Source organism: Pinus tabuliformis, chromosome 5_2 (genome assembly GCF_031772625.1).
Source record: "Pinus tabuliformis cultivar Carrire ecotype Pingquan chromosome 5_2, CPIR1, whole genome shotgun sequence".
Classification (NCBI taxonomy): domain Eukaryota; kingdom Viridiplantae; phylum Streptophyta; class Pinopsida; order Pinales; family Pinaceae; genus Pinus; species Pinus tabuliformis.
In genome coordinates, this window is record NC_142306.1 from 647,024,647 (window position 1) to 647,042,460 (window position 17,814).

The window sequence follows — 17,814 nt, forward strand, 5'->3', positions numbered from 1 at the left end:
TTTTTTTATCAATTTTGTTCAAAATTTAGTATAAATTTTTAAAAATTATAATTTTGAGTTGTTTAATTTATAATAATCGAATATCTCAAAAATATATTTTAAAATGTTCACAATGTTAAATTTATTTATGGATTCAAAAATACATTTTAAAAAACAAAAAATCACACTATGAATTAACACCTCTCTCCCAAACCCAAAATAAAACTAAATCCAATTTACAATATAATACTCTAATTTGTATGTACCAAAATGACTTCAAAAATTTTGAAATGCCGTATCTCATCCACAAAAACACCACGATTCTCATGCAACAAATGTTCAGCTACAGTTAGTGAAATCCTTTCTAAATGGATCGTCCTGCAATTCAATGCCTCCAATTGCAAATCCAGCACATGGAAACAAAGCCCTGCCAAAAGCCGTAATAACAATTTAATTAACACTTTCTCTGTAAACAAAAGGGCACAGCTATGAGGGACACTTGCAGTATTTAATATTTTGTATTTCAAAACAAAACCAGACAGCTCATGTATACATTGAAGATTACTGTGCTACAAACAAATGATCACTTGTAAGAAGTTCTTGATAATTACTAACAAAACTTGTTCAGACAAACCACTTGACATAAGAAAGGAAGATCTTTAAGTTGTTATAAATCGATGAGCTCTATGAGGACAGCAATCACAACCAAAACCTGAACTATCTGGTGATATCTTTTCAGAGTTTTTATACAGCCCATCCACCAGAGGCAAAGGCCTTTTGACATGGATGTTCAGACAAACCACCTGGATATAAGAAAGAAAGATCTTTAATTTCTTATAATCGATTAGCTCTATGAGGACAGCAATCATAACCAAAACTGAACTATCTGGTGATATCTTTTCAGAGTTTTTATACAGCCCATCCACCAGAGGCAAAGGCCTTTTGACATGGATGTTCAGACAAACCACCTGGATATAAGAAAGAAAGATCTTTAATTTGTTATAATCGATTAGCTCTATGAGAACAGCAATCATAACCAAAACCTGAACTATCTGGTGATATATTTTCAGAGTTTTTATACAGCCCATCCACCAGAGGCAAAGGCCTTTTGACATGGAAATACTGGTTGTTTCATCCAATTTGCATCAATCAAGTCCCTTTGCTTTCATTTCCATCATGAGATTGCGTACTCTTTGCTCTTGGCCTGATTTGCTACAAACCCTAATCAAACATCTATAATTACTTAAATCCAGCTTGCGATCCTTTCCACTGTGCTGAATCAGGAATGAATATGCCGCGTCAAACCCTTTGATTTTAAAGAGTTTACCAAGAATATGGGTGCGAGTAGAACATAAAGGCGTAATCCCTTCTTCTTTCATTCTATCAAACAGCTCAAGGGCGCTTTTGATTCTCCCTGAATTGCCAGCACCACAAATCAATATGTTATAGGCAACTGCACCTGGTTTGTAGCCCACATTACCATATCTCCGAAGAAATTCAACAGCCTCTGCAAACTGTGCCCTATTACAAAGTACACTTAAAACAATATGATAGCAGGTGCCATCTTGAGGACAATCCTTCATCATCTCAAAAATCTCATGAACCTTACCCATCTGGTTCTTCTGACAGTACACATGTATAAGTGGCCTATAAGTCAGCATCCTCGGAGCACAATCAGTATTTTCCGTCTTTTCCACCGCAGCTAAGGCTGCACTGATGTGATTTTTTTCACACAGAGCCGCAATAAGCATTTCAAAAGCATACCTTCTGAGAGAAAGGCCCAGCTGCTCCAACATTTCCATTACTTCATTCAGCGTATCCGGATCATCGTGCCAGGCAGTGGCGAAAGAAAATGTTCTGGCAGAATAATTGCGATACCTAGGTAACCTCTCTGACAAAACCCTCCGCAGGGTTTCAAAGTCCTTCGAGCGGCCGAGAATATTGGCAAGCTTGTCAGAAGTTGAAGTGTCGTTTTGGAACCTTGGATTTCGTTCGGCCCATTCAAAAAACCTCAGAGCCGAACTTGGGGAACTTATTTTATCCAATACCGTATGAACTAGTTCTGGAGTTAACTGAATCCCCAATTGTGTTAGGGTTGCTTCGATGTGTTCATCGCCATTTTCAAGGACTTTGACATATTTCTTTTGCAGCATCCACCACCGCCCATCTATTGTTTTCTGGGCTTTCGTAAGTTTTGCTTACTTCAGACGAGGCGTATTTCTCTTCTTTGTCCCGGCTCAGGACTGCATCTGTTGAGTAAAATTTATGGCCCGAAATGAGGTCTTGAGAACAAGGAAAGCTCTGACCTTTGTGGAAGGTTTTGGGGGACATGAGTCCGGAATTTGGAGCCATTCCGCTGATGCAGATGTCCATTGTTGAGGAATCAGCTGGCTTCTTGAAAATGCACACCTGATAGAGGCCAGTGCTGCACGACGCAAGCCAGCCTTGGCCTGCATCTGCAAGAATCGTTTGTGCAGTTGAAAATTGGAGGGAGTGGAATTTCGAAAAGTGAGGGGTGGGGTTTTTGCTGGTAGGGTTTAAGGGAACTTCGGTTCTCTCTGTCCCATATTGTCCCTCAGCATTTCCTAAGAACTCGAGGGTTCTTAGAGGTATAGAAAATTTGAGAGGATACATTTCATTTATGAAAAAAAGGACAGAAAAAGAGATTCCTAATGAAATTTTGAGAAATCAAATAGTTTTAATTTTAAAAAATAGCAAAAGGCTTTAAAAATTAAATAAGATTTTATAATTTTTAGAAAATGTGGGATATTTATACTATTTTTAAATAATTTTATTATTTAAAATTTATATTTTTATTTATTTATTTATTTATTTATTTATAATTCAGTCTCGAGTATAATTTAAAATTGTTTTTGGTTGGCTAAGTGTTTGTATTTCTCCGACCTAAGAAAACATGTTAAAAGCCCAAGATTTAGAAGCATTTGGTAGAAGTGAAAGCTTACTTCTGTATAGACCACCAACGAGTAATTACATTAAAGTGGTGTGGTTTTCCTTGAATAACAGTAATGAGTGGACTTGCATTTGCAAATAGCAACCATTGATGGTCATCCGCATTGCTGGGTTGACAACCTAAGTTTTGATAGGTTTTCCCAATGTGTGTGTGTGTGCATGTGTTTGTGCATATATTGTTAGCATTTGATGATTAGTTTTTTAAGAAATAGGATTCACAGAGATTCTTATACTTTAAAATAAGTATGGGACTTCAAAATTTCATTCAAGTACAGATCTACATTTGGATTTATCTTTTCACCTTTTTGTCATTATAGAATTTATAGAAAGTGTATCTTCTTATAAAAGGACCTTTGAGGTGAAAAAGTATTATCTTGGGTAACATTAATGGTTTCAATATTGATCCAATAGATTTCATTGATTCTCCAATAGCCATCATCCAAGAAGATTCAAGTGTTGCAAAGCTTCCTAGGAATGGCCAATTACCTATGAGAGTTCATTATGTAGTTTTACCATGTTGCACACTTACTCAATTCATTAAACATTGACCAAATCATAGTTAGCTAGGGCACGCTTTCGAAGAGATCAAGCTCATAGATTTTACTATTCTAGCATTTTCTTTACTTGATATTCATCAAGCCTTTGATGTCAAGGTGCATGTCTATAGACATGTCATAGGTACACTTTTAATGCTGCTTTGGAAACATGTTACATACCACTCCTAGACTTTTTCAAATGTAGTTCTATATTATTCAATAAATGATAAAGAAATGTGTGCAATAGTTTAATCTCTAAACTTGCATTGAAGACATTGTTTGTTCATATAAGACACTATCATCTGTAATGACCATAAATCTCTCTAGTTTCTCTAGGCACAAAGGAAGATTGGTAATGTATAGCACATGAAGTGGATCACATATTTCAGATTTAATGTTGTGATTATGTACCAAAAAGGAAGCATAAACAAGCATGTAAATTTCCTCTTAAGACCTTTCAAATACATACATTTTTTTTAGTGACAATGATAATTGTATTGAAAAAAAGATAGGGGGTTATGTGTCATGACCCAAGTGCCTTAAAAATGATAAAAAATCAATGAATACAATCCACTTTCAGGGGGGAAACATTTTGTTACAATGAATCCAATACAATAGAGAAGATGAGATGATCATAAGACTAGATCTTCTTGGTATTATATAGGAGATAATGGTACAATTATAATAAAATGGTACAATGAAAGATTCTAGCTAACCTACTAGTAAACAATAGAAATGTAATAACTCAATATAGGGCTCAATAAGGGTTTTAATGCTTAACATGCCTCTCCCCTTCAAACAAGTGTTTTCCTCAACACAGTGACAAACTACAAGTGTGTTGAGATTGCAACAAGATGATGGAGCTTAGTGAAAAGAGTCGTCTTCACTAAGTGGGCCCGCAGGCAAATTATGGCGCAAGTTCTATTTTTTATCACAGTGTGGGTGACCACAGTGTGGGTGACCACAATGTGGGTGACCACAGTGTGAGTGATCACAGTGTGGGTGATCAAAGTCTATTTTTAGACTGGCTGTCAAAAATAGAAAAGTCAAATATTATTGTCTCATAATAATATTTGGACTATAAACTTGATCTTATTCTCTTGGAGCACTTCAGTTTGAGCTACAGATGTGGCCCATGCAGCTGTCAGAAGGAAGTACGCTTTTCTTATGAGTCAGTGTAGTTGTTGCATGCATGACTTTAGTTAGAACTCAATCAGTTGAGTTTGGTGGAGTTGATTGTGGAGTTGATGGAGTTGTGTTCAGTTTGACTTTGTTAAACTAGTTGTAGTTAGTCTAACTGCAAATAGACTAATGATGAGTTGTTAAACTAATTATTAACTCATAATACAACTATAGAATACATCAGTTAACTCAGTTGCATGTCAGTGCATGTTCAGTTCAGCAGGGACAGGTGTTAGAGAATCAGATTGCTATCAGTTGTGACTATAGTTGTGCATCAGATCTTGCACAATCAAGGGATTGAGTATGCCAATGAGTTTGCTCGTGTATTTGCCCAGTTTGTAGCTTCTGCTCACGTCTTACACATTGTGAGTGATTCTTTGGAGGTGAAATACGAGTTTGGTAGACCATTCTCATTCATTCTTGAGCAGGTATTGAGCAGTGGAGGCAGGCAAGCAGTGGAATAGATTTGGAGATCAGATCTTAGCTGTATTGTGTGTAACAGGTGGAGCTGGTACTGGATTGCTTGTGATAAGCATTGTACTTTGTAATGTTACATGGTCTCAATCATTAATATACAGATAGTGTGGGGTTTTTAGCGAGATGTTTTCCCCGGGTTACATACTGTGTTAATGTGTGAATGCTCTTGATGTTTTATTGTTATTGATGTTGCTATATTGATGATCAACGTAGAGGAGCTTATGTATTGTGTATGTATTCCGCAATAGTACATGATCAGGATAATCTCTGTTGAATATGTGTTAAATTATTCAAAATTTCTACATGGTATCAGAGTTGTTGATCATCAGATCTACTATTCAGGAAGTGTTTACATTCTATTTCTTCAGGCAGAGTCTGTAATCGGGCCAGGTAGCCTCTGGATTCATCCTTCCTTTGGAAGGTGAGATATCCGGTGAATGCCCATACAGTCAATCTCTGTACGAGAAATATTGTGTTCTCACGAATCTTAGATCCGAGGCGGTTGAGTTGGTTGCTGGTGGAATTCGAATTTGCAGCAGTGTTTTCTTGGTGACAACGCAGCAATGTCTTTCAACGGATTGCGATTGGAGTATGCTCTTGAGGGCAGCTCAAACTATATTGCATGGAAGGACAGGATGGAGGTAGTATTGGATGATAATGGGCTGAAGGAGTTCATAGATACGGATATCCCAAAGCCTACTGATGCTACTCAAGCTGATGCTTGGCAAAAGAGGACCGCAAAATGTCGAAGGATTCTGTTGGAGGGCGTGAAGGATCACATTGTGCCCAGCCTCCATGGAAAGGCTACTCCATATTTGATGTGGAAATCATTAACAGAATTATTCCAAAGAAAGAGCGATCAGAGGAAGCTGGCGCTCAAAGATAAACTCAGAAACATCAAATGCGAGAAGGGTGACAGTATTCCCAAGTATCTCACGAAGTTCACTCAGTGTCGAGATGAGCTGGGAAGTGTGGGGGTTACTGTCGATGATGAGGACTTGGTGAGCTTGGCTCTCCTTGGTCTTCCGAAGAGTTTGCATTCCTATCAGGACTCTATCAATGGTCGGGAGAAATTGCCAGGATGGGAAAGACTATGGTCAGATCTTGTGCAGGAGGATATCAGGCGGAGTACCAGGGACGGATCTTCGTCAAAGGGAGCTGATGAAGAGAATTGTGCTTTGGCTGCCAAAGCAAAGAAAGGGAAGAGCAAGAAAGCTTCTCAGTCTGGTGCGAAAGTCAAGAAGCAGGATATGTCCAAGGTGAAGTGTTTTCACTGTCACCAGCACGGGACACTATGCCACTAATTGTCCGCAGAAGAAGAAGAACAAGCAGGCTGCTGGATCTTCAGCAGGAGAGGCTCTAGCCTCACAGTTTGAGCTTGATTTTTCATTGATCGCATGCTTGGTTTCAAGTGTGATGGGATCAGTGTGGTTCTTGGACAGTGGTGCGTCTTTTCACATGACGGGAGATAGAGATTTGTTCTCTGATCTGGAGGACAAAGATCTTGGAGTGCACATTGAGTTGGGCAACGATGGTAGATATAGTGCGACCGGTATCGGTACCATTTCCTTTGAGAGGGATTCTGGTAAACCCTTCGTATTGAAGGAAGTCATGCATGTTCCAGGATTGACGAAGAATCTCATCTCAGTGGCAATGTTAGAAGACAAGGGGTATGATGTTGTTTTCAGCGAGGGAAAAGCTTTCCTGCACAGCAAGACAACTGGTGATACCCGGAAGATAGGGGTTCGAGTGAGGAACCTTTATCAGTTGCATGTAGATGGATGCGCAGCAATGGCGGGCAAGGCAGAAGGATTGGTGAGCCGGGATGATGGCGAGTTGTGGCACAGGAGATTGGGTCACCTTCACCATGGAGCCTTGAAGATACTACAGCAGATCACTACAGGGCTTCCTAAAGGCACACTTGTGCAGTCAGATTAGTGCAAGGGGTGTACTTTGGGGAAGTTTGTGAAAGCCACCTTTCACGAGAAGGATAGTCGCGCCACGACGATCCTTGAGAGAATTCACACAGACGTGTGTGGACCTTTCTCAGTTGCTTCGACAGCAAAACACAGGTATTATGTGATTTTTATTGATGATTTCTCTCGTAAGTGTTGGATCTTCTTCATGCAGAAGAAGAGCGAGACATATTCAAAGTTCTGTGAATTCAAAGCACTGGTCGAGAAGGAGTCAGGGAAGAAGGTGAAGGATCTTAGGAGCGATAATGGTGGTGAATACATCTCAGACGAGTTCAAGGATTTCTGCAAGGCAGAAGGGATTCGTAGAGAGCTCATAGCTCCCCATTACCCACAGCAGAACGGGGTAGCTGAGCGGAAGAACATAACGATTGTGGGTGTTGCACGGGCAATGTTTCATGATCAGGGCCTACCCCTTCACTTGTGGGCGGAAGCATGCAATACAGCAGTTTATGTGCAGAACTATTGTCCTCATAGGATACTTGGCATGAGTACACCTGAGGAGACTTATTCTGGTAAGAAGCCTGATCTTTCTCATTTGAGGATTTTTGGTGCTAACGTTTACATGCATGTGACGAAGGATGCCAGGAAGAAGTTGGAGCCGATCGCAGAGGTTGGGATATTTGTGGGGTACACTGATACGCCCCACAACTATCGTGTGTATTTTCCAGACAGTGGTAAAACTGTTGTGCGACGGGATATAAAATTTCAAGAGGAGAAAGCCATGAAGTGTTCGCTTGAGAGGGAGCTACACTTGCATGCAGATGAGGAGCTATTAGTTCCTAAGGATGAGCTTCAGGACGTGGATCAGCCACAGGACGAGGTTCATGGAGTGGAAGAGACCACTCATGCAGCGCCAACCATCAGAGGGCGAAAGTGCTTGACAGAAGCTGAGCGACTGGCTCAAGATGCAGAGAAAGTTGTAGGACCACCTACAGCCCAACGCAGGTAGAGACAGTCACCTGATCGGTACACTGGATACATGGCTCTGATGAGCAAGTGTGTTGTGACTGAGCCATCCTCTTTCGAGGAAGCTGTGGAGGATCCCGCATGGGTAGACGTCATGGTGAAAGAGTATGATTCTATTGTCAGAAACAATGCATGGGAGATTGTTCCTAGATCGGAAGGGAAATCAGTGGTGGGTTCGAGATGGATCTACAAGGTCAAGCAGGCAGCTGACGGGAGTGTGGAGAAGTACAAGGCAAGATTTGTTGCCCGAGGCTTTTCATAGATAGAGGGGATCGATTATGAGGAGACCTTTGCACCTGTCGCAAGGTATTCTTCCATACAGACGATTCTTGCTCTCTCAGCGCAGATGGGATGGCACATTCATCAAATGGATGTGAAGACTGCGTTCCTCAATGGAGTCATTGAGGAGGAGGTGTACATTGAGCAACCCGAAGGCTTTGAGGTCTTCAGCAGCGAGTCGCATGTGTGCAGGCTCAAGAGAGCGCTGTATGGGTTGAAGCAAGCACCACGTGCTTGGTACACATGGATAGACAGCTATTTCACAGGACTTGGATCCTCCAAGAGCGAGGCGGATCCTAACCTATACCAGATTGTGGTGGAGGGTAAGTTGCTTATCATTGTATTGTATGTTGATGATTTGATTCTAACGGGTGATGAGTTGTTGATACTGTCATGCAAGAAGGATCTTGCTACAGAGTTTGAGATGAAGGACTTGGGCCTCCTTCTCTATTTCCTAGGATTGGAAATATGGCAGCGCAGTGGTGGACTGTTTGTTTCTCAGGGCAAGTATGCTCGGGAGATACTGGAGAAGTTCAACATGCATGGCTGTAAGCCTGTTGATACTCCTCTTCCTGGAGGTTGGAGGAAGGAGGATGCCACTTCGGGAGAAGAAGTGGATGCCACTGTTTATCGACAGTTGGTGGGGTCGCTGATGTATTTGGTCAATACACGACCTGATATATGCTATGCAGTTAACCAGCTTTCACAAGCTATGGTTAAGCCTACCAAGCTCTTCTGGAAGGCGGGCAAGCATGTATAGCGCTACCTGAGAGGCACATCGGGATATGGTTTGTGGTACAGACAGTAGGATGAGGTGAAGCTATGTGGCTTCACGGATGCAGATTGGGCAGGGAGCCCAACGGACAGAAAGAGCACATCAGGAGGGGTCTTCAGTATTGGATCAACAGCAGTTTCTTGGTACAGCAGGAAGCAGAGATCTGTGGCACTCAGTTCAACGGAGGCCGAGTATATGGCAGCAAGTTTGGCTGCATGCGAGGCTATATGGATGAGGAAGATCCTGGTTGGTTTGTTCGGTTCTCATTTGGATCCTACTGTGATTTACTGTGATAACCAGAGTTGCATTAAACTCTCGGCTAATCCTGTATTTCATGATAGATCTAAGAATATTGACATCAGGTACCATCATATCAGAGATTGTGTGCAGCAGAGGATCATGTTGCTTTCATACATTCCAACGGAGGATCAGGAAGTTGATATTCTGACGAAGGCTCTCACCAGGAGAAAATTCCGGTACCACCGAGGCAGGATAGGGGTTGCTGATAATCCATATCTTGTCAAGAGGGAGTGTTGAGATTGCAACAAGATGATGGAGCTTAGTGAAAAGAGTCGCCTTCACTAAGTGGGCCCACAGGCAAATTATGGCGCAAGTTCTATTTTTGATCACAGTGTGGGTGACCACAGTGTGGGTGACCATAGTGTGAGTGATCACAGTGTGGGTGATCAAAGTCTATTTTTAGACTGGCTGTCAAAAATAGAAAAGTCAAATATTATTGTCTCATAATAATATTTGGACTATAAACTTGATCTTATTCTCTTGGAGCACTTCAGTTTGAGCTACAGATGTGGCCCATGCAGCTGTCAGAAGGAAGTGCGCTTTTCTTATGAGTCAGTTGAGTTGTTGCATGCATGACTTCAGTTAGAACTCAATCAGTTGAGTTTGGTGGAGTTGATTGTGGAGTTGATGGAGTTGTGTTCAGTTTGACTTGGTTAAACTAGTTGTAGTTAGTCTAACTGCAAATAGACTAATGATGAGTTGTTAAACTAATTATTAACTCATAATACAACTATAGAATACATCAGTTAACTCAGTTGCATGTCAGTGCATGTTCAGTTCAGCAGGGACAGGTGTTAGAGAATCAGATTGCTATCAGTTGTGACTATAGTTGTGCATCAGATCTTGCACAATCAAGGGATTGAGTATGCCAATGAGTTTGCTCATGCATTTCCCCAGTTTGTAGCTTCTGCTCACGTCTTACACATTGTGAGTGATTCTTTGGAGGTGAAATACGAGTTTGGTAGACCATTCTCATTCATTCTTGAGCAGGTATTGAGCAGTGGAGGCAGGCAAGCAGTGGAATAGATTTGGAGATCAGATCTTAGCTGTATTGTGTGTAACAGGTGGAGCTGGTACTGGATTGCTTGTGATAAGCATTGTACTTTGTAATGTTACATGGTCTCAATCATTAATATACAGATAGTGTGGGGTTTTTAGCGAGATGCTTTCCTCGGGTTACATACTGTGTTAATGTGTGAATGCTCTTGATGTTTTATTGTTATTGATGCTGCTATATTGATGATCAACGTAGAGGAGCTTATGTATTGTGTATGTATTCCGCAATAGTACATGATCAGGATAATCTCTGTTGAATATGTGTTAAATTATTCAAAATTTCTACATGGTATCAGAGCTGTTGATCATCAGATCTACTATTCAGGAAGTGTTTACATTCTATTTATTCAAGCAGAGTCTGTAATCGGGCCAGGTAGCCTCTGGATTCATCCTTCCTTTGGAAGGTGATATATCCGGTGAATGGCCATACAGTCAATCTCTGTACGAGAAATATTGTGTTCTCACGAATCTTAGATCCGAGGCGATTGAGTTGGTTGCTGGTGGAATTCGAATTTGCAGTAGTGTTTTCTTGGTGACAACGCACCAATGTCTTTCAACGGATTGCGATTGGAGTATGCTCTTGAGGGCAGCTCAAACTATATTGCATGGAAGGATAGGATGGAGGTAGTATTGGATGATAACAGGCTGAAGGAGTTCATAGATACGGATATCCCAAAGCCTACTGATGCTACTCAAGCTGATGCTTGGCAAAAGAAGACCGCAAAATGTCGAAGGATACTGTTGGAGGGCGTGAAGGATCACATTGTGCCCAGCCTCCATGGAAAGGCTACTCCATATTTGATGTGGAAATCATTAACAGAATTATTCCAAAGCAAGAGCGATCAGAGGAAGCTCGTGCTCAAAGATAAACTCAGAAACATCAAATGCGAGAAGGGTGACAGTAGTCCCAAGTATCTCACGAAGTTCACTCAGTGTCGAGATGAGCTGGGAAGTGTGGGGGTTACTGTCGATGATGAGGACTTGGTGAGCTTGGCTCTCCTTGGTCTTTCGAATAGTTGGCATTCCTATCAGGACTCTGTCAATGGTCAGGAGAAATTGCCAGGATGGGAAAGACTATGGTCAGATCTTGTGCAGGAGGAGATCAGGCGGAGTACTAGGGACAGATCTTCGTCAAAGGGAGCTGATGAAGAGAATTGTGCTTTGGCTGCCAAAGCAAAGAAAGGGAAGAGCAAGAAAGCTTCTCAGTCTGGTGCGAAAGGCAAGAAGCAGGATATGTCCAAGGTGAAGTGTTTTCACTATCAACAGCACGGGACACTATGCCACTAATTGTCCGCAGAATAAGAAGAACAAGCAGGCTGCTAGATCTTCAGCAGGAGAGGCTCTAGCCTCACAGTTTGAGCTTGATTTTTCATTGATCGCATGCTTGGTTTCAAGTGTGATGGGATCAGTGTGGTTCTTGGACAGTGGTGCGTCTTTTCACATGACGATAGATAGAGATTTGTTCTCTGATTTGGAGGACAAAGATCTTGGACTGCACATCGAGATGGGCGATGATGGTAGATACAGTGCGACTGGTATCGGTACCATTTCCTTTGAGAGGGAGTCTGATAAACCCTTCGTATTGAAGGAAGTCATGCATGTTCCAGGATTGACGAAGAATCTCATCTCAGTGGCGATGTTAGAAGACAAGGGGTATGATGCTGTTTTCAGCGAGGGAAAGGCTTTCCTGCACAGCAAGACAACTGGTGAGACCCGGAAGATAGGGGTTCGAGTGAGGAACCTTTATCAGTTGCATGTAGATGGATGCGCAGTAATGGCGGGCAAGGCAGAAGGATTGGTGAGCCGGGATGATGGCGAGTTGTGGCACAGGAGATTGGGTCACCTTCACCATGGAGCCTTGAAGATACTGCAGCAGATCACTACAGGGCTTCCTAAAGGCACACTTGCGCAGTCAGATCAGTGCAAGGGGTGTACTTTGGGGAAGTTTGTGAAAGCCACCTTTCACGAGAAGGATAGTCGCGCCACGACGATCCTTGAGAGAATTCACACAGACGTGTGTGGACCTTTCTCAGTTGCTTCGACAGCAAAACACAGGTATTATGTGATTTTTGTTGATGATTTCTCTCGTAAGTGCTAGATCTTCTTCATGCAGAAGAAGAGCGAGACATATTCAAAGTTCTGTGAATTCAAAGCACTGGTCGAGAAGGAGTCAGGGAAGAAGGTGAAGGATCTTAGGAGCGATAATGGTGGTGAATACATCTCAGACGAGTTCAAGGATTTCTGCAAGGCAGAAGGGATTCGTAGAGAGCTCATAGCTCCCCATAACCCACAGCAGAACGGGGTAGCTGAGCGGAAGAAATGAACGATTATGGGTGCTGCACGGGCAATGTTGCATGATCAGGGCCTACCCCTTCACTTGTGGGCGGAAGCATGCAATACAGCAGTTTATGTGCAGAACAGTTGTCCTCATAGGATACTTGGCATGAGTACACCTGAGGAGACTTATTTTGGTAAGAAGCTTGATCTTTCTCATTTGAGGATTTTTGGTGCTAACGTTTACATGCATGTGACGAAGGATGCCAGGAAGAAGTTGGAGCCGACCGCAGAGGTTGGGATATTTGTTGGGTACACTGATACGCCCCACAACTATCGTGTGTATTTTCCAGACAGTGGTAAAACTGTTGTGCGACGGGATATAAAATTTCAAGAGGAGAAAGCCATGAAGTGTTCGCTTGAGAGGGAGCTACACTTGCATGCAGATGAGGAGCTATTAGTTCCTAAGGATGAGCTTCAGGACGTGGATCAGCCACAGGACGAGGTTCATGGAGTGGAAGAGACCACTCATGCAGCGCCAACCATCAGAGGGCGAAAGTGCTTGACAGAAGCTGAGCGACTGGCTCAAGATGCAGAGAAAGTTGTAGGACCACCTACAGCCCAACGCAGGTAGAGACAATCACCTGATCGGTACATTGGATACATGGCTCTGATGAGCAAGTGTGTTGTGACTGAGCCATCCTCTTTCGAGGAAGCTGTGGAGGATCCTGCATGGGTAGACGTCATGGTGGAAGAGTATGATTCTATTGTCAGAAACAGTGCATGGGAGATTGTTCCTAGATCGGAAGGGAAATCAGTGGTGGGTTCGAGATGGATCTACAAGGTCAAGCAGGCAGCTGACGGGAGTGTGGAGAAGTACAAGGCAAGATTTGTTGCCCGAGGCTTTTCATAGATAGAGGGGATCGATTATGAGGAGACCTTTGCACCTGTCGCAAGGTATTCTTCCATACAGACGATTCTTGCTCTCTTAGCGCAGATGGGATGGCACATTCATCAGATGGATGTGAAGACATTGAGCAACCCGAAGGCTTTGAGGTCTTTAGCAGCGAGTCGCATGTGTGCAGGCTCAAGAGAGCGCTGTATGGGTTGAAGCAAGCACCACGTGCTTGGTACACACGGATAGACAACTATTTCACAGGACTTGGATCCTCCAAGAGCGAGGCGGATCCTAACCTATACCAGATTGTGGTGGAGGGTAAGTTGCTTATCATTGTACTGTATGTTGATGATTTGATTCTAACGGGTGATGAGCTGTTGATACTGTCATGCAAGAAGGATCTTGCTACAGAGTTTGAGATGAAGGACTTGGGCCTCCTTCACTATTTCCTAGGATTGGAAATATGGCAGCGCAGTGGTGGACTGTTTGTTTCTCAGGGCAAGTATGCTCGGGAGATACTAGAGAAGTTCAACATGCATGGCTGTAAGCCTGTTGATACTCCTCTTCCTGGAGGTTGGAGGAAGGAGGATGCCACTTCGGGAGAAGAAGTGGATGCCACTGTTTATCGACAGTTGGTGGGGTCGCTGATGTATTTGGTCAATACACGACCTGATATATGCTATGCAGTTAACCAACTTTCACAAGCTATGGTTAAGCCTACCAAGCTCTTCTGGAAGGCGGGCAAGCATGTATAGCGCTACCTGAGAGGCACATCGGGATATGGTTTGTGGTACAGACAGTAGGATGAGGTGAAGCTATGTGGCTTCACGGATGCAGATTGGGCAGGGAGCCCAACGGACAGAAAGAGCACATCAGGAGGGGTCTTCAGTATTGGATCAACAGCAGTTTCTTGGTACAGCAAGAAGCAGAGATCTGTGGCACTCAGTTCAGCGGAGGCCGAGTATATGGCAGCAAGTTTGGCTGCATGCGAGGCTATATGGATGAGGAAGATCTTGGTTGGTTTGTTCGGTTCTCATTTGGATCCTACTATGATTTACTGTGATAACCAGAGTTGCATTAAACTCTCGGCTAATCCTGTATTTCATGATAGATCTAAGAATATTGACATCAGGTACCATCATATCAGAGATTGTGTGCAGCGGAGGATCATGTTGCTTTCATACATTCCAACGGAGGATCAGGAAGTTGATATTCTGACGAAGGCTCTCACCAGGAGAAAATTCCGGTACCATCGAGGCAGGATAGGGGTTGCTGATAATCCATATCTTGTCGAGAGGGAGTGTTGAGATTGCAACAAGATGATGGAGCTTAGTGAAAAGAGTCGCCTTCACTAAGTGGGCCCACAGGCAAATTATGGCGCAAGTTCTATTTTTGATCACAGTGTGGGTGACCACAGTGTGGGTGACCACAGTGTGGGTGACCACAGTGTGAGTGATCACAGTGTGGGTGATCAAAGTCTATTTTTAGACTGGCTGTCAAAAATAGAAAAGTCAAATATTATTGTCTCATAATAATATTTGGACTATAAACTTGATCTTATTCTCTTGGAGCACTTCAGTTTGAGCTACAGATGTGGCCCATGCAGCTGTCAGAAGGAAGTGCGCTTTTCTTATGAGTCAGTTGAGTTGTTGCATGCATGACTTCAGTTAGAACTCAATCAGTTGAGTTTGGTGGAGTTGATTGTGGAGTTGATGGAGTTGTGTTCAGTTTGACTTGGTTAAACTAGTTGTAGTTAGTCTAACTGCAAATAGACCAATGATGAGTTGTTAAACTAATTATTAACTCATAATACAACTATAGAATACATCAGTTAACTCAGTTGCATGTCAGTGCATGTTCAGTTCAGCAGGGACAGGTGTTAGAGAATCAGATTGCTATCAGTTGTGACTATAGTTGTGCATCAGATCTTGCACAATCAAGGGATTGAGTATGCCAATGAGTTTGCTCATGCATTTCCCCAGTTTGTAGCTTCTGCTCACGTCTTACACATTGTGAGTGATTCTTTGGAGGTGAAATACGAGTTTGGTAGACCATTCTCATTCATTCTTGAGCAGGTATTGAGCAGTGGAGGCAGGCAAGCAGTGGAATAGATTTGGAGATCAGATCTTAGCTGTATTGTGTGTAACAGGTGGAGCTGGTACTGGATTGCTTGTGATAAGCATTGTACTTTGTAATGTTACATGGTCTCAATCATTAATATACAGATAGTGTGGGGTTTTTAGCGAGATGCTTTCCTCGGGTTACATACTGTGTTAATGTGTGAATGCTCTTGATGTTTTATTGTTATTGATGCTGCTATATTGATGATCAACGTAGAGGAGCTTATGTATTGTGTATGTATTCCGCAATAGTACATGATCAGGATAATCTCTGTTGAATATGTGTTAAATTATTCAAAATTTCTACATGGTATCAGAGCTGTTGATCATCAGATCTACTATTCAGGAAGTGTTTACATTCTATTTCTTCAGGCAGAGTCTGTAATCGGGCCAGGTAGCCTCTGGATTCATCCTTCCTTTGGAAGGTGAGATATCCGGTGAATGCCCATACAGTCAATCTCTGTACGAGAAATATTGTGTTCTCACAAATCTTAGATCCGAGGCGGTTGAGTTGGTTGCTGGTGGAATTCGAATTTGCAGTAGTGTTTTCTTGGTGACAATGCACCAATGTCTTTCAACGGATTGCGATTGGAGTATGCTCTTGAGGGCAGCTCAAACTATATTGCATGGAAGGACAGGATGGAGGTAGTATTGGATGATAACGGGCTGAAGGAGTTCATAGATACGGATATCCTAAAGCCTACTGATGCTACTCAAGCTGATGCTTGGCAAAAGAAGACCGCAAAATGTCGAAGGATTCTGTTGGAGGGCGTGAAGGATCACATTGTGCCCAGCCTCCATGGAAAGGCTACTCCATATTTGATGTGGAAATCATTAACAGAATTATTCCAAAGCAAGAGCGATCAGAGGAAGCTGGCGCTCAAAGATAAACTCAGAAACATCAAATGCGAGAAGGGTGACAGTATTCCCAAGTATCTCACGAAGTTCACTCAGTGTCGAGATGAGCTGGGAAGTGTGGGGGTTACTGTCGATGATGAGGACTTGGTGAGCTTGGCTCTCCTTGGTCTTTTGAATAGTTGGCATTCCTATCAGGACTCTGTCAATGGTCGGGAGAAATTGCCAGGATGGGAAAGACTATGGTCAGATCTTGTGCAGGAGGAGATCAGGCGGAGTACTAGGGACAGATCTTCGTCAAAGGGAGCTGATGAAGAGAATTGTGCTTTGGCTGCCAAAGCAAAGAAAGGGAAGAGCAAGAAAGCTTCTCAGTCTGGTGCGAAAGGCAAGAAGCAGGATATGTCCAAGGTGAAGTGTTTTCACTGTCAACAGCACGGGACACTATGCCACTAATTGTCCGCAGAATAAGAAGAACAAGCAGGCTTCTAGATCTTCAGCAGGAGAGGCTCTAGCCTCACAGTTTGAGCTTGATTTTTCATTGATCGCATGCTTGGTTTCAAGTGTGATGGGATCAGTGTGGTTCTTGGACAGTGGTGCGTCTTTTCACATGACGGGAGATAGAGATTTGTTCTCTGATCTGGAGGACAAAGATCTTGGACTACACATCGAGATGGGCGATGATGGTAGATACAGTGCGACTGGTATCGGTACCATTTCCTTTGAGAGGGAGTCTGATAAACCCTTCGTATTGAAGGAAGTCATGCATGTTCCAGGATTGACGAAGAATCTCATCTTAGTGGCGATGTTAGAAGACAAGGGGTATGATGCTGTTTTCAGCGAGGGAAAGGCTTTCCTGCACAGCAAGACAACTGGTGAGACCCGGAAGATAGGGGTTCGAGTGAGGAACCTTTATCAGTTGCATGTAGATGGATGCGCAGCAATGGCGGGCAAGGCAGAAGGATTGGTGAGCCAGGATGATGGCGAGTTGTGGCACAGGAGATTGGGTCACCTTCACCATGGAGCCTTGAAGATATTGCAGCAGATCACTACAGGGCTTCCTAAAGGCACACTTGCGCAGTCAGATCAGTGCAAGGGGTGTACTTTGGGGAAGTTTGTGAAAGCCACCTTTCACGAGAAGGATAGTCGCGCCACGACGATCCTTGAGAGAATT

The 17,814-nt window shown here is 42.9% G+C and overlaps 1 pseudogene; it reads right to left on the reverse strand.

The window, feature by feature from the left end:
- Positions 1-735: 735 nt before the first annotated feature.
- On the reverse strand, positions 736-2,564 carry LOC149160702 (pentatricopeptide repeat-containing protein At3g56030, mitochondrial-like; annotated as a pseudogene).
- Positions 2,565-17,814: the final 15,250 nt, after the last annotated feature.